Below are 10,668 nucleotides of genomic sequence, written 5' to 3'. Positions count from 1 at the left end.
GAGATACATTATTTCTAATTTCCACTACAACCCTGTAAGGCAAGTATTAGTATCACTATTATGCTGATAAAAATGTGAGCTTGGTAAAATCGAATAATTTATCCAGGATCACACAACCAGTTCAATCTAGCTAGGGAATGGAACACACATATATGCAAAACTATACCATTACAAGTGGGTATATTTAGTATGGAAAACTCAAGGGAGGCTAGAGAGAGAAGGTGAGGCCTGAAATGGACCATAACCTATAAACATTTGAAATACTATTTGAAATATTATTCAGCTACATGAATACACAAAACATTGCAAATTGAAGGATGCCTTTTTACCTACCAAATTAGAAAATACGTTTTTGGTTTTGTTTTTAAGTGAGAGTTGGGGAGATCGAGAGACAGACAGACTCCCATATGCTCCCTGACCAGGATCCACCCAGCAACCATGTCTGGGACTGAATCATCTGAGCTACCCTCAGCACCTGAGGCTGACCCTTGGACCAACCAGGCTATCCTCAGCACCCAGGCTGACGCTGGAACCAATCAAGCCACTGGCTGTGGGAGAGGAAGGGGAGAAGCAGATGGTTACTTCTCTTGTGTGCCCTGACCAGTAATCGAATCCAAGATGTCCATACTCTGGGCCAATACTCTAACCACTGAACCAACCTGCCAGAGCTAGCAAACATGTTTTCAATACTCATTCTGAATGCAACAAAGAGAGAAACCTAGCATAAATTTATACCAAAATATGATCAATAGTTGTCTAGGTGTTGGAATATTTTTATTCCATTCTTCTGAGTTTTCCCAATGCTCTACAATAAGCATGTATTACCCTTATAATCAGGAAAATAAACTCTAAAAAATTGAGTAGGTTTTGGATGCCATGTGTGTAACTGTGTAACTTCATCCACTTATAGTATAAGGATATAGAGATGGAATGGGAAGGTATTAGGGGAAAAATAAGGAAATGCAAATCCAAATGACTAAGTTAAAAGAGAAAACTAATTACCACAAAGAAATGAGATCATGGACAAAATTTTAGCTCAAAGGATTTTCATTTCTGGATTGCAGCACTAATTAAAGCAAAAAGGATAGGGGAAGGAGGAGAATAGAGAGGAGATAGATGGTGATGGAGGCAGACCTGACTTGGCATGGTGAACCCACAATGCAATATACAGATGATACATTACAGAATTATACACCTGAAAATTGTGTAATTTTATTAACCAATATCACCTCAATAAATTCAACTTAAAAATTAATTAATTAATAAAAGCAAAAAGGATAAAATGTTTAAATGTCTAACAACAGGTGCAGTGGAATACATATAGTCATGTTGTTGAAGTGTCTTTTCTCAAGTATTTTCATAAAAGTTATTTTAAGTTACAAAGTAGCAGGTGCAACATGATTCCTCTTTAAATTTTATTATATGCATAAAAAGGTCTAGAAGACTGCTCCAAAGTGTTGTGTGGTTCTTTATGATGAGTAAGATTTGGCTTTTTTGTGTGTGTGCTTGCCTTCATTTTCTAAATCAAAACTAATTGATTTTTCATAGGAAGTAAGTTGTTTAAAGTTCATTAACTATATCAGTGATAGGGAAGCCCAAATGTTACAAATTTGGCTTCAGTAATAGTACCTTTTAGTTGTAATGAATAGGAGAGGAATGTAATGTAATGAATGTAAGGGTTAGGAAATAGTTAATCTGTTTGCTATTCTCTAATGCAGTGGTCCTTAAAGTGTGCACCAGGGCGCACTGGTGCACCCTAGATTTCCAGGTGAGCCCTATGGTACTCCAGAGAAATATGTGCCTGTTGGGGACCAAAAAACCAACAGAGTTTTTGGAGTTTAGAGTTTGGGGAGACAGAAATGTGGAGAATTGGCTGTAAACTGACAGTCTGCACAACCCCCCACCTCACTTGCCTGATTGGGTTGCAAAAGACTGTTAAGCTGTGGGGCTGGATTGTTTACACTACCCTCCATGTTCCCTGGAAAGACTGGAGACAAGTTTCTTCTATCCTTTGTTTGGTGTAAAGTTAAGATGATATGTATGGTGGGTGTTTTACATTGATGATTAAACATAAGGAATTGTCTCTTGAAGCCTTCTGGATTTCTATAAAAGAAGAATATGTGGCAATATCTAAAAAAGCTTTGAACATTTTACTACAATTTTCAACATCCTATTTATGTGAATTATTATTTCCTACCCTCAACACAAGAGTAAAAAGAGAGGAATTCTTCAATGTATTGACGAGGAAATGAGAGTTTGCCTTTCAAATATATGCCCAAACATTGAAGAAATCGCTAGGACACATCAGGCTCATGTTTCTCATAAACACAAAAAACTTAATGAAAAAACTTAACTCATTTGCACTTGGACCTGCCGAATTTACTAAATCTTACTAGGAATGTGTATATATATATATATATATATATATATATATAAAGATAAAGATAACTTTATTGTCGTTTTTTTATTTTTTAACCCCTTTTTTACAAATTCTAAAAAGCATAACTCAAAAAATATAACATAAAAATGTTTTTTAAATGTCAGAATTTAATTTTGTCGTATTTATTTTGTTTAATTACCATAAAAGCACACTTGGACTTTATATTTATTTTCTTTAATATTTGACTTAATTATTATAACATTTCTCAGAAATTTGTATATAGTACGCCTACAATTATTTGTAGGATTTTAAATGCACCCCAACTTCAAAAAGTTTGAGAACCACTGCAATGGCTCTCTGGCCTTTACTTGGAAATGTAGCGAAGAAAAGTGTACCTTTGTAGGACTGTCAGGGAAAGCTTATACTGGGGAAAGACCTGACAATTAGGAGAGTTTAAATCATAATAGTTGGCCCTGGCGAACAGCGGCAGCAGTAGAGCATAGGTCTGACATGTGGAAGTCCCAGGTTCAATTCCCAGTCAGGGCACACAGGAGAAGCAACCACTTCCCCTCCTCTCTCTCTCTCTCTCTCTCTCTCTCTCTCTCTCTCTCTCTTCCCCTCCAGCAGTTTCTCTTCACCTCCAGCAGCCATAGCTGGAATGATTCAAGCAAGTTGGCCCCAGGCAGTGAGGATGGCTCCATGGTCTCATCTCAGGGCTAAAACAGCTTGGTTGCCCAGCAACGGAGCAACAGCCCCAATGGGCAAATCGTCCTGGGTGGATCCCATTTGGGGTGCATGCAGGAGTCTGCCTCTGCCTCCCTGCCTCTCACTTAATAAAATACTTTTTAAAAATCACAACAGTTGTTTGCAAAAGCCTCCTCATAACTGTGAAGGCCTATACATTAATTAGGCAGTGAAGCAGTGGATAGAGCATCGGACTGGGACACGGAGGACCCAGGAGGACCCAGGTTCGAAACTCCAAGGTCTCCAGCATGACCTGGGACTCACCAGCTTGAGTGCGGATCGCTGGCTTGAGTATTGAATCATAGACAAGACCTTATGGTCTCTGACTTGAGCCCAAAGGTCACTTGCTTGAGTACGGGATCACTCGCTCTGCTGTATCCCATCCCATAACCCCCACAAGGCACATGTGAGAAAGCAATCAATGAACAACTAAGGTGCCACAACAAAGAACTGATGCTTCTCTTCTCTCTTTCCCTGCCTGTCCCTCTCTCTGTCAAAAAAGAGAAGAAGAAGAAGAAGAAAGAAGAGAAGAAGAAGAAGAAGAAGAAGAAGAAGAAGAAGAAGAAGAAGAAGAAGAAGAAGAAGAAGGAAGAAGAAAGAAGAAGAAAGAAGAAGAAGAAGAAGAAGAAGAAGAAGAAGAAGAAGAAGAAGAAAGAAGAAGAAGAAGAAGGAGAAGAAGAAGAAGAAGAAGAAGAAGAAGAAGAAGAAGAAGAAGAAGAAGAAGAAGAAGAAGAAATGTAGCTCACAAATCTTAAATATTTACTTTGTATCCTAAGAAAACACGGAGTCTTTCCACAGGCAATTCAGAGGCACAAGGTCCCAGCTGTTCCTGGGAGACAGCTGCCTACCCCCCAACCCAACAACTCCCACCCACTCACCCCCAACCTTGAAGATTTACCAAGGACACCAGATTGGACCCTGCTAATTGGGTCTGTACTAAATCAAAAGAACCTGCTGAGACTTCCTGCAGCTGAACCCCCACTTCCTGCATATTATTGTGACTAACTGCACAATAATATGCCCCTTACATCATTACTAACAGCCCCTGAACCATACAAAACCACCAGTGCCAGGAGACTATTAAGCCAGTTCTTTTGGACAGGAGGCACCTGCTGCAATTTGAAATTGATGGCACACCTTATACCTCCTCTGTCCTCCTCTCTCTCTTTCTTGGCATTAAGGGCAGCGGGTTCCAGCTTTGTTTTCCGGTTACAATAGCAACAAGTTACATTGCACATAAGTTTAAAGCGCTTTACATCTTTCAACTTCTTAATAACATCTAGTTTATTTAGCAAGTCCAAATAAAAAAATGGTGAGATTATAACCTTCCCTTAACTTTCCTGTCACTTTAAACGTTAGGAAAGAACAAAACAGTCCCGGCAGTCCTTCCGCAGGAAGGCGCCACACTCTGCGCGGTAAGCCGACCAGGACAGGAACGGCAGGTACGTACTTCCGGGAGGTCAGCCCTCCGAGCCGGAAATGAATGAAAGAAAATGCGTAGCATTCTGGGAAGAGGTATGGAAATTGTGTTGGGGTCGGCTAACAGTTACCAGGACAACCAAAGTTGATGAACAGTTGTCCGACTTTTGAAGCAGCTGGCAGGATAGACTGAGATGCTCAGAGGTCTTTTGGGATAAGCGAAGAGGGGATGAGACCCCTTTTAAGAGGAAAATTTCTAGAAATTTGGAAGTTATCCAGTCGTGCATCTGCCGGAGGAGTCTGAGTCACGCCCTCTTGTTCTTTGAGCCTTGCAGCGAAATGAAATTGGCCCAGTTATCTCCTTAATGTCACTTTTCTAGTTTTCTGCCTCCTTTTAGAAAATGTAAGTTGAGAATTTCTAATTTACATTGTAGTTTGGTCTAATGTCAAAGTAAATTATTCTTGCTTTAAAAATTGTGGGAAGTTTTTAAAAGAAAGAAAACGCAAACCATTTAACTACACAGAAGTACTGTAACTTAAAAGTTTCATATATTACCTGTCAGTTTTTTCTCTGCACACATATTCTTTAGATAATTGAGTTTATTGGGGGGAAACCATTTTTGCATATTGCTTTTCCACATATATGTGTATATGTGATATAACTGATATTAAAATCTTTTTTTTAAGGGAGAGAGAAAAAGAGGCACAGATAGGGACAGACGGAAGGGAAGAGAAGTGAGAAGGACTTCCTCATTGCTGCACCTTAGTTGTGCATTGATTGCTTTCTTATATATGCCTTGATAGGGATAGGGGAGCTCCAGCTGGTCCAGTGACCCCTTGATCAAGCTAGCGACCTTTGGGCTTAAGCAGAGACCATGAGGTCATGCCTATGATCCCACACTCAAGCCAGTGATCCCGCACTCAAGCTGGTGAGGCCGCATTCAAGCCAGCAACCTCGGGGCTTTGAACCTGGGTCCTCTGCATCCCAGTCCAACACTCTATCCATTGCACCACTGCCTGATCAGGCGGATAATGAAATCTTGGTCACAAAGAGGACATTGAAGATTTTCATGTAAATCTGTAGAGTTGAAGAGATAGAAATGAAGTTAATTCAGCGTGTGAAGACAATTCTTTTAAATAGTGTGTCTATGAAGGACACACTTTTTATAAGAAAAAGAGAAGGGTCAGTAGCCAGAGGAGAATGGCAAGTGAATGTAAAGACTTGGGGCTTTTCTTTAAGGAGAAGAGACTTAGTGATGTTTATTAGTGCAAGAGAAAAAACTGGTAGAGGTTACATATACTGGCAAGAAAGGGGATAACTGAATGAATTCTTAAAGAAATAGGAGATGATATGCATAGATCAAGTACATAAATCAGCTTTGATAGGCAGAACTGGGAAGGAAGATGTCAAGGTGGGTATGGATGTTAATAATTTTAAAACTATTAGAAATTGGCCTGACCAGGTGGTGGCGCAGTGGATAGAGCGTCAGACTGGGATGCTGAGGACCCAGGTTCGAAACCCCAAGGTCGCCAGCCTGAGCACGGGCTCATCTGGTTTGAGCAAAAAGCTCACCAGCTTGGACCCAAGGTCTCTGGCTCAAGCAAGGGGTTACTCGGTCTGCTGAGGACCCGTGGTCAAGGCACATGTGGGAAAGCAATCAATGAACAACTAAGATGTTGCAATGCGCAATGAAAAACTGATGATTGATGCTTCTCATCTCTCTGTTCCTGTCTGTCTGTCCCTGTCTATCCCTCACTCTGACTCTCTCTCTGTCTTTGTAAAAAAAAAAAAAAAAAAAAAAACAACAACAAAAAACTATTAGAAATTGGCAAAAGAGTGACAAAAATATATCAAAAGACACATATGAAAATGGCCAATAGGCCCTGGCTGGTTTGCTCAGTGGGTAGAGCATTGGCCCCACGTATGGACGTCCCACGTTCAATTTCCAGTCAAGGTACACAAGAGAAAAGACCATCTGCTTCTCTACTCGCTCCGACTCCCCCTTCTCTCCCTCTTTCCCTCCCACAGCCAGTTGTTGAATTGGTTCCAGCATCCCCCTGGGTCCTAAGGATAGCTCAGTTGATTCAAGCATTAGCCCCAGATGGGGATTGCTGGGTAGATCCCCATCTGTGTGCTTGTGGGAGTCTCACTATCTCCACTCCTCTCACTTAAAAAAATAGGTATGTTCTGCCACATTAGTGATAAATACATATGGTATATCCAATGCTTATGCAAAGATTAGAAAGAAAATGATATATGTGTTGGACAAGGATTCAGTGAAACAGGCATTGCTGGTGGGAATAGAAATTGGTATACATTGCAAGTGGGGACAGAAATTGGTATACCTTCTCTCTCCCCCAGGCATTGAACTATGTATCAAAATCCTTAAAATGGGTATGTACTTTGAGTAAGCAAGTATACTTATAGGAAATTTACAAAAGGAAATAATCAAAACTGAGCATAACACATTAAGCTGGCTAGAGTTCAGTTCTGTTTGTGTACCAACAAAAGATAGTTTAAATATATTATACCCAGACTTCTTCAACATAGATAACATGGTTGTAAATAAGAGAAGTTCACTCATATTTAAGAGCATCCTCAGGTTTTCTAGGAAGAGAAATGGAGTTTCAGTTTGATTGACTACCTTTCTTCACAATCAGTGGGATGCTTTGAACCATTAAAAATGATGATGTGAAACAATATTTTTCAACCTTTCACACTTGGGGACCGGTGAAAATAGGAGAATTATTTCAGGGACTGCTAAAGCAAAAATCACCCTGAGCATAAGCGAATTCGACTAAGATGTTTAGATCTATAACCTTCATACAACATTGGGTGGTTAACTCTTTCACGGAACGACACCAATCTGCAGACTGGCGGTTGAAAACACTGATGCAGAAACTATTTAATGATTGGGAAAGATAATGTAAAATGCATTGTTAAGAGAGAACAGTGGATTATGAAAGCCGCAGTGTGTCGGTTCTTACCAGACAGCGTTTGTTTGTTTCTTTGTTTTTTAACTATTCTGCTTTTTGCCTATCTGTATCCTACATAATAAATATATTTTGTAAGGGCAAATAAAATTTTGCTCTCTTAAAGATGTGAATGAGTTTGTAAGTGGGATAGGAAATTGGGGAAGTGTGCTCCCAATGGCCTTGAAGTAGATGATGGCTCTCTCTGCATTAGGTCAAAATAATAATAATAATAATAATAATAATACTGCTTTAACAAGCTTTAAGAACTATTTTAATGTATTTTATAGATGTAGATTGTTTATTGATACTCCACCTCTCTCAAAAGATTGAGTGTGCTCAGAAAGAGATGTGCAGTGTAATATGTAGAAGAAAATGACTGGAAGAGAAAATAGACACAAAAGGTAATTGGAAAACAAAATAAAGGCAGGGATATGTTAATACCCATAAAAATTCATACCAAAGGTCCTCTGTGCTAGAGGGCTGCTGCCCCAAATTAGACTCTGAGCTGCTTAGCAACTAAAGCAAAGGAAAAACAGTTTTAAGTTTCACATGTTGCATGAGTTTTATTTTTTTAATTGCTTAAGAGAAGTATAGTTTTGGTATTAAAGCCTGAGGAAAAATTCTCCCAAGTGCTTCATAAGGGAATAATATGCAATTCAGCTATTGTATTCTGTTTTTTATAGAATTTAGGAACATCTCAGAAAGGTTATACTCAGATTCATTAACTCAGAAGTTATAAGCTCTTATCAAGTACTGTGAAAAATATAAACGTGTAAGACTAGTTTCTGCCTTCATCAATTGTGAAAAAATAACTATAATATATAGTAGCATATTGATAATACATGGTAAATAATTAGTAAGGTGAATAATTGATATGATAAATATTAGAATAACCAATATGAATAACTATAAATCAAGACAGGATTTCTACAGTGCACAGAAATAATTTTAACAAGTATTTCTTATTAATTTCTTGTGAAAATGGGATCATAGTCAACCCATTTGTAAAAGGCAATGTTATTCTCATCCTTTGTAGATGAAGAAACTGACGTTTTCAGAGATTAAATTGACCAACATCACATGGAAGGTAAAGGACAGGGCCAGGGTTTCAAACCAAGTCTGTTTCATGCAGAATACCTTTTTTAACTACTAAATTTTATTAAAGAGCTAGCATTCAAGTAGACTTTAAAGGAGGGAAAAGTTATGCTAGGCAGAGATTGGGAAAGGATAATATAGGTGGAGAGAATAAAACTAAACAATCAAAAGGTTGGAAAGCATAGGGCATGTTTTGGATAACACACACACATACACACATATGTCAGGAATATGAGATTTATGCAGATAATCACTAGAGAATAGGCTAGAAAGATGAGAGACAGATATTTAAGATTCATAATCTAGAACCTCACAGGCAAGTGGCTTCACTTAAGGCCTAGCTTAACTGATTAAGGTCTCTGTCTCAGGGCTTGATAAAACAAGAGTTTTAAGCACAGACCTTGAGTTTGAAAAGTTTTAACCTCAGATTCTATATTAGGGTCTTACCTCACCAGGTTGAGGAAAGGGTCTGATGACATATAACAGAATCCTGTTCACATGAGCTGTATAAAATTGGTCCAGTATGTAAATTCTTTGGGCCTCAATTTCTCTATCTCTTAGATAAGAGATGATTCCTTATCTCTTCCAGTACTAGCATTCTGTGGTCAGGCCAGAGGTTGCAAATTCAAACACTTAAATTAAATACTAAGAAGGTTTCATAAGTGAGTAAAGTAACTCACTTCTAAGGAAAATAAGGATGGTAGAGGATGAAGTGATCATTTAGATGTTCCATCTAAAGTCCAGTCAGTACTTGCAGGAATGAGGATTCAGTGTTGCCAGATTTTCTGATGTTTGGGGTTTGTTTAGGTTTTTTTTTTTTTTTCATTAAAAACAACACCTAATTTTTAAGAATATTACAAAAAACAAGCCCAGGTTGGGTAGTTCAGTTGGTTAGAGAGTCATCCTAATTCACCAAGGTTGCAGGTTCCATCCTGGTCATTGCATATACAAGAATCAACCAATGAATACATAAATAAGTAAAATCAATGTTTCTCTCTCTTTCTCTTTCCCCCTTTCCTCTCTCTCTAAAAAAAAATTAATAAATTTTAAAAAAATTTAATCCTTTTTTTTCTTTCTTCTTCTTTTCCAAGTAAGAGGAGGAGAGATAGACTCTTGCATGCACCTTGACCAGGATCCACCCAGCAACCCCATCTGAGGCTGATGCCCTGCCCATCTGGGGCCATGCTTGCAACTGAGCTATTCTTAGTGCCTGAGGCAAAGGTTCCAGGGAGCTATCCTCAGCACCCGGGCCAATGTACTGGAACCAATTGAACCATGGCTGTGGTAGAATAAGAGAAGGAGAGAGGAGGGTGAGGGGTGGAGAAGCAGATAGTTGCTTCTCCTGTGTGCCCTGACCAGGAACTGAACCCTGGATATCTACACACCAGGCCAACAGTCTACCACTGAGCCAACCAGCTAGGGTCTGCTTTTTTAAATATTATACAGAATAAACTGTTAGGGTTAAATTGACTCCTTTAAAACTCAAATTTCCTTCACCCAACTCCTGTTAGGGCAACTTCTTCAGTAAACATTTCCCTCACGCAACCTCCCCCTCCCCTTAAGAAACTCCCTCCCCAACCTTGCCCTAGAAAGGTTCTGAAAAATGTCCTTGAGACAAGGCCATCATGAAGGGCCTGAGGGTTGGGAAAAGGAAACAGTCTGTAACGAAGATAACCAACCTGATATGCTAATCTAAGTGTGTCCAGGTGCAGACAACCCTGTGCCAGCAAATGTTTGCAGCATCCCCTATATCTGCCTGCTCCCTCCCGCAGCTCACTGCTGACACCCTTTGCTGGCCTCAGTCCTCTTGCACCCAAGCGTTTTTAAAATAAACTTTCCTCTTGGAACACACTAGCTTCGTGTTTTCAGTTCATCCTGCAGTTTCTGCCTTTCTCAAACAAGATGCCTCTGCTGGCTAGATACGGTCCATGGGTCACTAATTTTCAACCTCTTCTACACATAAAAGGACTTAAGAATGGTAAATGTTTAAATGAAAAGAATTAAATATGAAGGAAGAGGAAGAAATCCAAGAATAGCAAGATTTCCTCTCGGCT

The sequence above is a fragment of the Saccopteryx bilineata genome, chromosome 2 (genome assembly GCF_036850765.1).
Source record: "Saccopteryx bilineata isolate mSacBil1 chromosome 2, mSacBil1_pri_phased_curated, whole genome shotgun sequence".
Lineage (NCBI taxonomy): Eukaryota > Metazoa > Chordata > Mammalia > Chiroptera > Emballonuridae > Saccopteryx > Saccopteryx bilineata.
The sequence above is the reverse complement of the archived record's forward strand: the minus strand, read 5'-3'. Positions refer to the sequence as shown.